Consider the following 14336-nt stretch of genomic DNA (forward strand, 5'->3'; position numbering starts at 1 on the left):
TTTTTTAAGTGGTATCTCAGTAGGCCTAATCCACTAATGACTAAAACAACCCTCTAAGTAATAAAATAGAAGAATGAAATAACTGGAAACTAGAAGAATGAATTAAATGGAAACTATTCGGGCAATTCAGATTGTGCAAGCAATTTTCGAGATCTTTTAGAGACGAGAGTAGAAACATCGATTTCCATATTGCATGTGGCAAGTCGCATAAGACGCGGTAAAGAATCATCACTTAAAGAAGACCGTTTTTCGTTTTTTATCAATTTCATTTTCGAAAATGAAATTTCACATAAATATGTGGAACCAAACATGGAATAAATTCGAAGACCAAAATTTCGCAGTTTGGGATATGATGATTCTGATAAAATTTTATAAAAATCAGCCCCGGTTTCTTTAATCGTTTTCAGGGAAATATCAGTGTGTAAATCACATAATTCATTCTGCAAATCAAGGTGTTGTTCTTCGATTGGCGCTGTAAGGGGATTCTCAAAAAGACTTAATTCGGTTCGAAGTTTTTCAAAGCAAGTAAAACGTGTATCGAATTCTTCTATAAGACAATTAGTGAAAGAAATATGTTCCTTAAAATTACAATTACTGCCGTGTTCTTCGAAAAGAATCTGGCAAGAAGGAAAAAAAATGAAAGATATTATTTAAATGAGATTTAAATAATTGTAATTTTCTTCCGAATGAATCAACGTGACTAACTAATTGGGAAATATTTTGATTCGGTTTTTGAAGTTTTAGATTGAGAAGCCTAAGTTGATTAGTTATATCAGTAATGAAGGCAAGTTCAGAAAGAAATGTAATATCTTCCAAAAGCGATATATATTCCTGAAATTTGGAATTGTTCATTTCTTGCAAGAAAAGGAAGATCTCTTTTTTTATCGCAAAAAATATTTCCAAAAATTTTGTAGCACTAAGCCAACGTACTGGGTAATGAAGAGGGATGTCTGTGTGAACAGCATTATGTTCATGAAGAAATAACTGAAATTTTCTATGATTAAGGAATTTCTGTCTACCTTTAATTAAATTAATTATTTTAGTTACGGTCTCCATAGCTGTTGATAATTTTACTACTTTGCCACTTAATGCTTCCTGATGTATTATACAATGTATAATTGGGATATTAATATTTTGCTGCTTTAATTGGCCAGCAAAACAAATTTTTGAACCTGTCATCGCTTTTGCACCATCATTCGTAATCGAAGAACATTTCTTAAAATCAATTCCAAATTTTTTAAGTGAATCTTCAACGGCTAAAAAACTATCGAGACCCGTTGTTGTGCCATGTAAAGGGACGAAATCTAAAAGCTCCTCGACATAAGAGAAATCGTTTTGCACGATTCGAGTAAAAATACTCAGTTGACTCTTATGCCGAATATCGGTGCTTTCATCGAGACATAAAGAAAAATATCTACATGACAGCAAAAGATTTTGTAATTTTTCTTTTATAGAATTACTGATATCAGTAATTCTGGATGTTACAGTTTTTGCACTGAGGGGAATGCTCCTTGCTTCGTCAAGAGTTAAAGAATTATCGAAAGCTTTCACTGCTTCGATGATACAATTTTTTATGAAAGTACCTTCGGTAAACGGTTTCGAATTTTGTGCTATAAGCAAAGAAATAGCATAAGAAGCTAATAGGGATTTTTTAGAAGAAGAAGAAGATTCAGAAGAAAAAGATATTGCACCTTCTTGATATACTAATTTTAGTCCTTCGAGGATATTTAATTTCTCTGTGTTCGAATAATTGGAATATTGGACCGAATGATGACATCTGAAATGCCTCTCTATTGAAAACTTTTTTATTACGGCAGGTTTAAATCCACAGAGCAAACATATCGTTCGATTAGAAATGTAGCTAAAGAAATAATTAGTTTCCCAGGATTTGTTAAATTCTTGAGCATACTTTTGATGATCCATCATGAAATTCAGAAAATGCAAAAATTATTTACTGCTAATACTTGCTGTTATTCGCTACTATTCAATGCTATCCGCTGTTATCCGCTGCTATTCGCTGCTATCCGCTACTCTGACTGCTTTATAAATGATATCCGTTGGAAAACGTTAAAAACAATTGTCGGCAACGACTGTTACGCTGGCGAGAGAGACTGTCGCAGAGACATTGATATAGCGATCGCATTTCTAATCGAACGATATGTTTACTTTGTGGATTTGAACCTGCCGTAATAAAAAAGTTTTCAATAGAGAGGCATTTCAGATGTCATCATTCGGTCCAATATTCCAATTATTCGGACACAGAGAAATTAAATATCCTCGAAGGACTAAAATAATATATCAAGAAGGTATAATATCTTCTCCTAAATCTTCTTCTTCTTCTGAAAAATCCCTATTAGCTTCTTATGCTATTTCTTTGCTTATAGCACAAAATTCGAAACCATTTACCGAAGGTACTTTCGTAAAAAATTGCATCATCGAAGCAGTGAAAGCTTTCGATAATTCTTTAACTCTTGACGAAGCAAGGAGCATTCCCTTCAGTGAAAAAACTGATTTTTGTATTGAGAGGAATGCTCCTTGCACTGAATAACATTTTGATTTGGAGGATGAATTGTGTGATTTACACACTGATATTTCCCTGAAAACGATTAAAGAAACCGGTGCTGATTTTTATAAAATTTTATCAGAATCATCATATCCCAAACTGCGAAATTTTGAACTTCGAATTTATTCCATGTTTGGTTTCACATATTTATGTGAAACTTTATTTTCGAAAATGAAATTGATAAAAAACGTAAAACGTTCTTCTTTAAGTGATGATTCTTTACCGCGTCTTATACGACTTGCTACATACAATATGGAAATCGATGTTTCTACTCTCGTCTCTAAAAGATCTCGAAAATTGCCTGCACAATCTGAATTGTCCGAATAGTTTCCATTTAATTAGTTATTTCATTCTTCTATTTTATTACTTAAAGGATTGTTTCAGGATCATCAGTGGATTAGGCCTACTGGGGATACCACTAAAAAAACGCGTCAATAATAGTACCTCACGGGTGATGTGGAAAGCTATTGCAAATATATGTAGATACACGCGTGTCATACGGTCCTGAGCCTTGAGCAGCTTGTAGGCTGCGCGCGGGAGCTCGAGGTAAGGGAAATAGCGGGAGGCGGCGCTAGCTGAAAATCGGCTGCCGCGTGCAAATCTTGCCGAGCTCTGTTTTACAGGATGAAAAATGGCAAGAAATTGATCCTTGTCATTTACGTGGATGATGGTTACATGGCTGCAATAGATGTTAATAATATCAATGAGTTTTTGGAAGAGTTACAACGAGAGTTTAAAATAATCAGAGGTTCAATCGACTGTTTTCTTGGAATGCAAATAAAACAAAAGAACGATGGATCGATTTCAATTAATCAAGAAACCTACACACGTAAGGTTCTGAAACGATTTAACATGGAAGAGTCAAACCCGGTTTCAACTCCATGCGAAAAACGAGGATCTTCACAGGATGACAGAGAATTAGAAGACACACCCTACAGAGAGGCGGTCGGAAGTCTAATGTATCTGGCTACAGCTACGAGACCAGACATTGCCTTCTCTGTCAGTCTAGTATCACAATCACTAGAGTCTCCAAAACAATCGGACTGGCAAGCAGTAAAGCGCATCTTTAAATATTTGCGAGGTCCGCTGTCAACAAAATTAGTGTACAAAGCTGACTATAAATCCGGAATATTAGAAGCATTCAGTGACGCAGACTATGCCGGAAACATCCAAACCAGACGTTCAACATCAGGGATTGTCTGCAAATATTCTGGTGGAGCTATTTCCTAGATGAGTCAAAAACAAAGATCGGTTGTACTTTCTACAACTGAAGCGGAGTTTGTAGCTGCAAGTGAGGGAGCAAAGAAAGTCATCTGGTTGAAACGACTGCTTCAGGAAGTGACAGTACTTAAAGAAGTTCCCACTTTGATGATTGACAATGCTAGTGCTATAAAACTGGTTAAGAACCCAGAATTTCACAAACGGTCGAAACATATAGAAGTGCGTTATTATTTTGTGAGAGAAAAATACCAGGAAGGTACAATTAATGTAGAACATGTTGAGAGTGCAAATCAGATTGCAGATATTATGACTAAACCTTTAGTTAAACCTTACCATTGGAAATTAGTAGAGATGTTAGGATTGTTTAACTAACAAGTAACACTACCCAACTGTCAGAAACCGATTCGCCTGAAACTGTGCAGAGAGTCAGTGTTGGCCAAAACATGCAACTTATGACTGTTTATAGCGGTCCAAATTCATTTGAACAATTATTTATAACAATTAATAAATAATTACATAGCCATGTGAGACTTTGGCTTTTTCGCATTTGGAGTGAGCGCAGTTGTCAGGGTAATTTTGCTCGCTGAAACCAAATTCTATCTCAAAATTCACATTGCATGTCAGAATTCCTAGATATCCTAACCTCAAAATGCTAGAAACCGTATTATTGCCTCTGCTAAAGGTTGTGCAATAAGGTGATCTTATAAGACCATAAATCATGAATCATAGAGCTATAAACCATGAATCTAAAGGGTAGCGCAACAAGAACTGCAATTTTAAATTAATGAAAAAAACACGTTTTTTTAATGTTATGTTTAGTGGTATCAATATAATTAGTGCACATGGGAATTATGTGTGGAAAATGATATCGGCGAAATGGCCACCTCGGCTCCTGTTACAGATGACGACTCTTTCAGCAAAATTTTCAATAACGGATTCACATAAATGGATACGTATATCTGCAATGACACGAGTGATGTTGGATTTAAGGTCATCGATGGTTTTTGGATTCTTGGCGTACACTTGAGATTTAACATAACCCCAGAGAAAAAATCTAAAGGGATTAAATCACACGATCGTGGCGGCCAATTCACATTTCCTCGACGAGAAATTACATGGTCGGAGAACTTTTCCTGCAATAAAGTTATTGTTTCATCAGCAGTATGACAAGTAGCCCCATCCTACTGGAACCACATGTTTTCCAAATCCAAATCGTTCAATTGATGCCAAAAAAAAGTTTGAATCATGCCACGATATCGATTTCCATTGAATGAAACTGCTTGACCATGTTCATCTTCGAAGAAATAATTTCTAAGCGTTCTGCAATCGTGTACCGCTGCATGATTAATTTATGGGTTATGTAGATGGCGTATGTCCATTATAAATATTATACGTTTGATAGCTGAAAAATGGCGGCAAATTAAAAATTGCAGTTCTTGTTGCGCCACCCTTTATTAACCTACAAACTCAATTAACGAACCCTAAGCCTATGAACCCATAAACCTTGGACCCATGTACCGTACACCCATAAATAATGAGCAGGGATGCCAGTTTCGAACCGCTTACAGCATGCTACAGCATGTGGAGGGGATACGCAACAAGCGAGCAGCCGTGTACGTGAATGCTCGACTGTTCGGCTGCCTTCGGACAGTAGAAGAACGCAGACATGTAATCTGCTGTTTTTTTCTCGAGCGCTATAGCTATCTGCGTTCTTCTACTGTCCGAAGGCAGCCGGACAGTCGAGCACTCACGTACACGGCTGCTCGCTTGTGTGCGTATCCCCTCCACATGCTGTAGCGTGCTGTAAGCGGTTCGAAACTGGCATCCCTGCTCATTATTTATGGGTGTACGGTACATGGGTCCAAGGTTTATGGGTCCATGGTTTATGGGTCCATAGGCTTAGGGTTCGTTAGTTGAGTTTGTGGGTTAATAGGTTCATGGTTTATAGCTCTATGATTCATGATTTATGGTCTTATAAGATCACCTTATTGCACAACCTTTAGCAGAGGCAATAATACGGTTTCTAGCATTTTGAGGTTAGGATATCTAGGAATTCTGACATGCAATGTGAATTTTGAGATAGAATTTGGTTTCAGCGAGCAAAATTACCCTGACAACTGCGCTCACTCCAAATGCGAAAAAGCCAAAGTCTCACATGGCTATGTAATTATTTATTAATTGTTATAAATAATTGTTCAAATGAATTTGGGCCGCTATAAACAGTCATAAGTTGCATGTTTTGGCCAACACTGACTCTCTGTACAGTTTCAGGCGAATCGGTTTCTGACAGTTGGGTAGTGTTACTTGTAAGTAATATTGTATTGAGTTTAATGAATATGTTTTTTGTTCGTTTATGAGTCAATTTTAAGAGGAAGTGTTAAGAAAAGTAAAATTTGACTCGATTAGTACAAGTACAGACTTCTGTTGTGTTAGCGTGCGCGCTCTTCTTAACTTCGGTTTTCTCATGTATAAGTTGTTTTATTTAAATTAAAGAAACGTGTTATACATATAAGTGATTAGTTGCTGTTTTCTTGGTTAACCAAATCTATCACGTGATATTAATAAATGTTTTTTATTATATAATAAAAGTGGACATTAGCTGAATAAAATATTTGTTGAGGCAACGTATTTACTTCATCAATTTATACCGATTGTCTTATATTTGCGTTGCGTGGTCGTGGCCGAGTTTCAAATGTTTTTCGCATCCACGACTACGAGACTTGTGGTACGAGTCAGATACGTGTTATAACCTGTAGAATGTAGTTGTGCTTTGCTGCATACTATTGTTTTACTTTTATTGTGTGAACAATTGTGAAGATTCAGCTTCAACGGAAAGTTGAGGTAAGTAACATCCACGGATAACTATACTACATATACTGTGCTGTTTAATTAATTAAAATAAATGGTAATATAGGTTACGAGTGTAGGAAAATTTGTGAAACGAGTTGAGCCCCTAAACTTCATGTCAAAATTTCTCTAAGTCAAGGCTGCTTTATATTGAAATACGAGTTTAAAGTTAGAGATTTAATAATTTAAAATATAATATATTCTTTTAAAATGTTATGTTATATTTTTAAAAAAGACTTTGAGTCTCTACATTTACTGGTTTTTCATTTTAAACACACTCATGATTTGAAAACACATTCAATATTTAGATGTTGTGAACCCAATTGTCATCAAATTTAAAAAAATTTAAGTAGCTTTAAGAAGCACATGACACGTAAATATGTTAATGATAAAGATACTAATAATTGTGAACTTCAAGATTGTCATAACTTCAATGATATGCAAAATAACACGGAATTTGGTGCAAGTGCTAGTCATTCTACTACATCTTAATTTCTAATTATCCCGTTTGTCCCATCATACGATAATATTGATGAAACGCGATCAGAAATTATTGAAGTAAAGAATAATACAATTCCTGACTTTCAAATAGAAGAATCACTTAAAACAATGGTTAATTCTGTCACGGAATTTGCACTTACTCTGCACAATAATAATAAATGTAATTAATTGATGACTTTATTTATTCGATCATAACTGGCATTCATCTAGATGTTGTTTAGATTAAATTTTCGGTAAACCTGAAGAAAAGGGGAGCAGTCTCCGGTGACCTTGATCTTGACATATGTTATAACGGTGACCCTCCCGAGTGACCTTCAAAAGATTTTAGCCGGCGCTCGTTGTTTATTAAAAAGTTATTAACAAAAGAAGTTTCGAAATAGGTAATACTGAAGGAGAGTCTCCTCCTCACCGTTTTTGCAGGGTTCAAAAGTGGGAATCAAAAACGGGGTTGGGTTGGGTTAGGTTATATTTTCCGACTCTGGAGCCCCGGACAGAGACGCATCATTTTCAGCCCGCTTCGCGGGAGGGCGGGAGGCAGGGGCTTCGCCCCTCCCCCCTGCCGGATTCCGTTCCGTGTACTACGCGATCACAATAGATCTGTTCTTTTTAGCTGCAATACTGAACTAGTGCAGTTAGTTAGAATGAGACGAATATACTTTCTTTCACTCTAACTGCACTAGTTCAACAGTGCAGCTAAAAAGAACAGACCTATTTTGATCACCTAGTACACGTGACGGAACCCGGCGGGGGGAGGGGCGAAGACCCTGCCCTCCGCCCTCCCGCGAAGCGGGCTGAAAACGATGAGTATGTGTCCGGGGCTCCTTGAGGGATTCTCACCCTCTCGCGTGGATCTCCATTTGTGTGTAAAATTTGTGTAAAATTATTAAACTTCTTTTGTTAATAACTTTTTTAATAAACAATGACAGACGAGTAAAACCTTCTGTACGTTACTTAGGGTCCTCATAACATATGTTAAAGTGAACATGATCGGAGCTGCTTCTCCTAATATATACACTACTCACAAAAATTAGAGGAACACCAAACTTTTCTTAAAAAATAGGCAAACTTCAAGCAGCTGTAACTTTGTTAAAAATGAACGAAATTTAAATTTAAAACAAGGATTTCAAAGCTTCAAACTTCTACTTTCGAACGGTTGCCATGAGTTTAAATTTCTGTGACGTTTGGTAATTTCTACATAGAAAAAACTGCGAAGTGGACAAAATAAGAAATTTTTTTCACTTTGAAGGTCTGTCACGTATCAAAAAAAATTCTGCGAAAATTATCGACTTTTTATTGTAAAAGATTGAAGTTTTCCCTACAAAACGCTTTTTTAACAATTTTTCTACGAGTTTTTGTTACCGAGTTATCGCCGATTAAATAAAACTTGGCATTGTTTACTTTGATTGCTCATAACTCTGGTAAAAATCATCGCACAGCAATTTAAAAAACGGATTCTTAAAGCTGAAACTTTGCTCTATTGAACGGTATAATTGCCCAAATTTTTTCGAAAACATGTAACCATGCTGAAAATGGATGAATATAACGTAAAAATGAATGATTTTTCACTTTGTCATTTTGACCTTAAAAACAATCGTACAGAATGACAAAAAAAATTTGTTCTTCGCATTTTTTTATATTTTTCAATACCATGAATTTGACAAAAATTTGCCGAATAGCTATAAGATTTTTTTCATGGTGGCCACTGTGGTTTTATGGGACAAAACTAAGAAATTGCTACATTTCAGTAAGATAAAATGGAAAATAATGTTAATTAATGTTAAAAAATTGATTTCTAGCGCACTACATTAATCTTTATTAAGTCAGCAATAACAAAGTACACACTTTTCTACCAACAGTTGAAAAAATTTGTGAACCGCCGGCGTTAGTTTTATCCGAAACGCACCACGTGGAGGTCGCACGGTCGGATTTACGCTTCGTTTTGTGTGTGTGTGCGCTTATGTATTATGTGGAGTGTATCAGTGATTAATGCAAGATGGAGTGATTAACGCTAAAAAGAATTTAATAACGTGTATTTCCGCCTCTATTCAAAATGACTGCTCGCAATCGATTTCGCATATTGATGCAACGACGTATTGCTCTTTGAGGGATTCGCTGCCAAGTTCGGCAAAGAACTGTGACAAGCGAAGCCAAATCGACGATGTTGGGATAGTTTTCGCGTACTTGGCGCTCTAACATATCCCAAACATGCTCGATTGGATTCAAATCGGGACTCATTGGCGGATGCAATAATGTATCGATTTGATGATTTCTCAGAAACTGTTGGGTGTAACGAGCAGTGTGCGGTCGTGCGTTGTCATGCACTAGGCGAAACCGTTCACCAATTCGATTTCTAATTGGTAGAACATATGGCTCTAGTATTTCATGAACATATCGTCTAAAAGTTAATCCTGGTGGAGGGATAATTACAAGAGGTGTTCGTGAAAATCGAGATATTCCTGCCCATACCATTACAGAACCATCATGAAAAGCTCGAACCAGTCCGTTGCAGTTTTCGGAATAGCGTTCTCCTTGACGTCGCCAAACTCGGGCTCGTCTGTCATTGCCAAAAAGGCAAAATCTAGACTCATCCGTAAACAGTACAGAATTCCATTGCCTAGGTCGCCTGACAAAGAATGAGCATAATGTAATCGTAGGCGACAATGACGATGGGTAAGGTATGGAACTTGCACTGGTCGACGAGCGTGCAATCCCGCTTCTCTCAAACGATTTCTTATCGTTGAAGCCGAGATCGGATGCTGTCGACTATAATTAATATTGCCGGCAATTCTACGTGCGCATACAAAGCGATTCTGTGTAACTTGCCGGATCATTCGATCTTCCCGAGCGTTTGTTTCACGAGAACGGCCCTGACCCGGCCGTCTGTGGTATAAGCCAGTCTCTCGAAACCGGGAATAAATACGATTAATGACGGACGGACTTACTCCAAACTGGTTGGCAACGTACCGTTGACTGTGATTCTCCTGTAGGAGAGTCACAATACGAGCACAATCTGTCTCAGATAAATGACGCATAGGCATCGTAAAAGAACAATGAGCAGAAAACGGAAGTAGGAGAAAACAGAATAGATAAAAGAAAAGAAGAAATGTAAAAATAAGTAAAGGAATAAGTAAAAACCTTAACTAGTGATATATCAGACAGTATCAAAAATCGCCAATAGAATAACTCCGAACAGCTCAGTATACGTATGTATATGTAAGCATAAGCACATGTGAGTACGAATGCGCGATCTTAAGTAATGTAGCTGAACTCTTTCACTTACGAGAAACGTCTTAAGTCTTGTCGCCGCCTAGCGGCAAGACGTTCCACTAATTGCGTGCAATCCGTGAGCGCTCACATACACGCGCGCACACACACACAAAACGAAGCGTAAATCCGACCGTGCGACCTCCACGTGGTGCGTTTCGGATAAAACTAACGCCGGCGGTTCACAAATTTTTTCAACTGTTGGTAGAAAAATATGTACTTTGTTATTGCTGACTTAATAAAGATTAATGTAGTGCGCTAAAAATCAATTTTTTAACATTAATTAACATTATTTTCCATTTTATCTTACTGAAATGTAGCAATTTCTTAGTTTTGTCCCATAAAACCACAGTGGCCACCATGAAAAAAATCTTATAGCTATTCGGCAAATTTTTGTCAAATTCATGGTATTGAAAAATATAAAAAAATGCGAAGAACAAATTTTTTTTGTCATTCTGTACGATTGTTTTTAAGGTCAAAATGACAAAGTGAAAAATCATTCATTTTTACGTTATATTCATCCATTTTCAGCATGGTTACATGTTTTCGAAAAAATTTGGGCAAGTATACCGTTCAATAGAGCAAAGTTTCAGCTTTAAGAATCCGTTTTTTAAATTGCTGTGCGATGATTTTTACCAGAGTTATGAGCAATCAAAGTAAACAATGCCAAGTTTTATTTAATCGGCGATAACTCGGTAACAAAAACTCGTAGAAAAATTGTTAAAAAAGCGTTTTGTAGGGAAAACTTCAATCTTTTACAATAAAAAGTCGATAATTTTCGCAGAATTTTTTTTGATACGTGACAGACCTTCAAAGTGAAAAAAATTTCTTATTTTGTCCACTTCGCAGTTTTTTCTATGTAGAAATTACCAAACGTCACAGAAATTTAAACTCATGGCAACCGTTCGAAAGTAGAAGTTTGAAGCTTTGAAATCCTTGTTTTAAATTTAAATTTCGTTCATTTTTAACAAAGTTACAGCTGCTTGAAGTTTGCCTATTTTTTAAGAAAAGTTTGGTGTTCCTCTAATTTTTGTGAGTAGTGTATAATTACACGAAAAAATCGATATCTCGAAATCAATAGAGATATCGATTTAAAACTTTCAGATTCTTTTTTCCCATCCAAAATCCTATAAGAATCCACTGTCAAACTTTGGGACCATGAAAATTATAATCTTGTCGAAGATCGGAAACCTATGTTGAAAAAAATAGGTATTGTAAAAAAATATGAAGGGTGTATATTTTGCGGGCTCCCCCGATTGATTATCAATGTTAGAGTCACAACGAAAATTTTTATCAAAAAAGCCAAAAAAAATCGAAATTCGGAAAAGGCCTTATTGTAAATAATTACCAAACTTTAGGTTAAATCAGAGAATACTTTGTAAATATTAGGTTGTTCATTAAGTTCTGCGGTTTTTTTGCCCTAAATTAAAACATAAATCTATTGTACTTACACATTTATTCAATCTAGAATGTATTGTCCATCTTGATCGACCACCTTCTGCCAACGTTCTGGAAGGGACATAATGCCGCGTTTGTAGAAATCGCGCGACTTCTGCGCGAAAAAGTCCTCCAAGTACGTTTGAATATCGTCCACTGAATTAAAGCGCTGCCCGTCGAGATTGTTTTGGGGTGACCGGAACAGATGGTAATTCGACGGCGCAGGGTCTGGGGAGTACGGTGGGTGCTGCATGACTTCCCAGCCAAAGCACTTCAACTTCTTCTTGGTCACCAAAGCAGTGTGTGGTTTGGCGTTGTCGTGGTGGAAGACAACGCCCTTCCTGTTCGCCAATTCCGGCCGCTTCTCCGCCACTGCCTGCTTCAATTTTTCTAACTGAGCGCAATACTTCTCGGCGTCAATGGTCTGACCGCGCGGAAGCAGCTCGAAGTACAGGACGCCTCACCAATCCCACCACACACTCAGCATCACTTTTTTCGGATGCAAATCCGCTTTGGCAACCGATTGTGACGACTCACCCGGACCGCACCATGACCGCTTGCGTCGAATGTTGTTGTATACCACCCATTTTTCATCTCCCGTGACCACCCGTTTGAGAAAGGCCTCCAGCGAGTTCCATTTCAGCAGGGATTCACAGATCATGACGCGGTCCAAAATGTTCTTTTCGGTGAGCTCGTGAGGGACCCAAACATCTGCTTTTTTCGACATCCCAAGCCGTTTTAATCGCTGCGCAACCGTTGTATGGGCGATGTCGAAGCGCTCCGCGATCTCCCTCGTCGTCAGGTGTCGGTCTGCTTTGATTGCGGCCACGATTTGGTCGTCGTCAGTGGTGGATGGACAACCGGAGCGAGCAGCATCGGAGACGTTCACATCTCCGGAACGAAAGCGCGCAAACCAACGCTGACAAGTGTCAGCGCTTATGGCCGAGTCCCCGTACACGCCACATATCTCACGTTGTGCGTTCGTCGCTTTTACTCCTTTGCGGAAGAAAAATAGCAAAATGTGCCGAAAATGCACCTTTTGATCCTCCAATTTCAATGAATAGCGCGTACACACAACACGTCAAAACACAACAAAGACTCTGGCGAAATGTCAAGCGTTGTCTAACCTGTCACGGAGTATGCGGCAATCCGCGGTTCAGGCGATGCATGCTATCTTTTTCAATGGACAAACGCTATCTATCGAGAAAACCGCAAAACTTAATGAACAACCTAATACTTATAGTAAAACAAACTATTCTAAATATTAACGATTCACTGCTTTAAATGACTTTTCTTCCTTCGTTTATATACATATTCGTCGTTTATGTCTTTGAATATTCAAAATAACTACTACATTTTCGAAACTTCTTTTGTTAATAACTTTTTAACAAACAACGAGCGACGGGTGAAACATCATTAAACTTTTTTGTTAATAACTTTTTAATAAACAACGAGCGACGGCTAAAACCTTTTGAAGGTCACTCAGGAATGTGTTCTCTATAATATATGCCAAGGTCAAGGTCATCGGAGACTGCTCCCCTTTTCTTCAGGTTTACCAAATTTTCAAGTGTAAGATGTACACATTTAACACAAGTAACTGCGCGCCAACGGGATTTGTCAGTCTTACAACGCAGCCATTTTTCCTATGGTAGAAAGCAATCCTACCTAATAAGGAGTAATTTAAATAAATAATATGTACTGTAAAAAATATCACCTCAGCCAGGGTTCGAACCTGGGACCTCCCTCATACCGTGCGGGTGTCTTAGCCAACTCGACCACTGAGGCATGTGGTGATACTTCTCATAGTAAACAGTAAACACCTTACTATTCGATCCGAGGTGTAGTAACAATTGATATAGAGATGTTATATTCTTAACTTCGCCAGTAAATTATTATTAAATGTAATTAATTGAGGACTTTATTTATTCAATCATAACTGGCATTCATCTAGATGTTGTTTAGATTAAATTTTCAAGTGTAAGATGTACACATTTAACACAAACTCGGGTGACATGTGATAGCTTTGACAGTTCGATGCACGTCGCTTTTTAATGACAGATTAAATTTTTAAGAACTTATAAAATGTTTGAATGTTGGACTGAATAGAATGTTCAATACATTCATTATCGGCGTATAAATGAATGAAAAAAAGTATCAAAAATTGATATTGTAATATCGCATATGATCCAAACTCAGGGTACTTAGAGCCTGTCACTACTGTGCAATGTACCGTGCCTGAGCGCGCGAATTTTAGACGATACGATTAGTCAACTTTAAACGCTTCTCATTTAAAAACTATTGTAGTCTCAACATTTTGGTATTAGAAAATTCGTCTCCAAATACTCTCAAGAATCTCTCATTAACGGCTGTCGCACTTGCTCTGGGACACCCTGTATATACTATATACACACATACAGGGTGTATCTGAAATGATGCACTAAACTTTAGGAGCGTGTTCTAGAGGTCAAAATAAGACTTTTTTTCCTATGAACATGGGTCCGCA

At 37.4% G+C, this 14336-nt stretch overlaps 1 non-coding gene across 1 annotated transcript; it reads right to left on the bottom strand.

The window, feature by feature from the left end:
* Positions 1 to 13544: 13544 nt before the first annotated feature.
* Trnat-ggu lies at positions 13545 to 13618 on the bottom strand. The gene has a single exon. It is a non-coding gene; the product is annotated as a tRNA-Thr (tRNA).
* Positions 13619 to 14336: the final 718 nt, after the last annotated feature.

The sequence above is a fragment of the Ooceraea biroi genome, chromosome 3 (assembly GCF_003672135.1).
Source record: "Ooceraea biroi isolate clonal line C1 chromosome 3, Obir_v5.4, whole genome shotgun sequence".
NCBI lineage: Eukaryota > Metazoa > Arthropoda > Insecta > Hymenoptera > Formicidae > Ooceraea > Ooceraea biroi.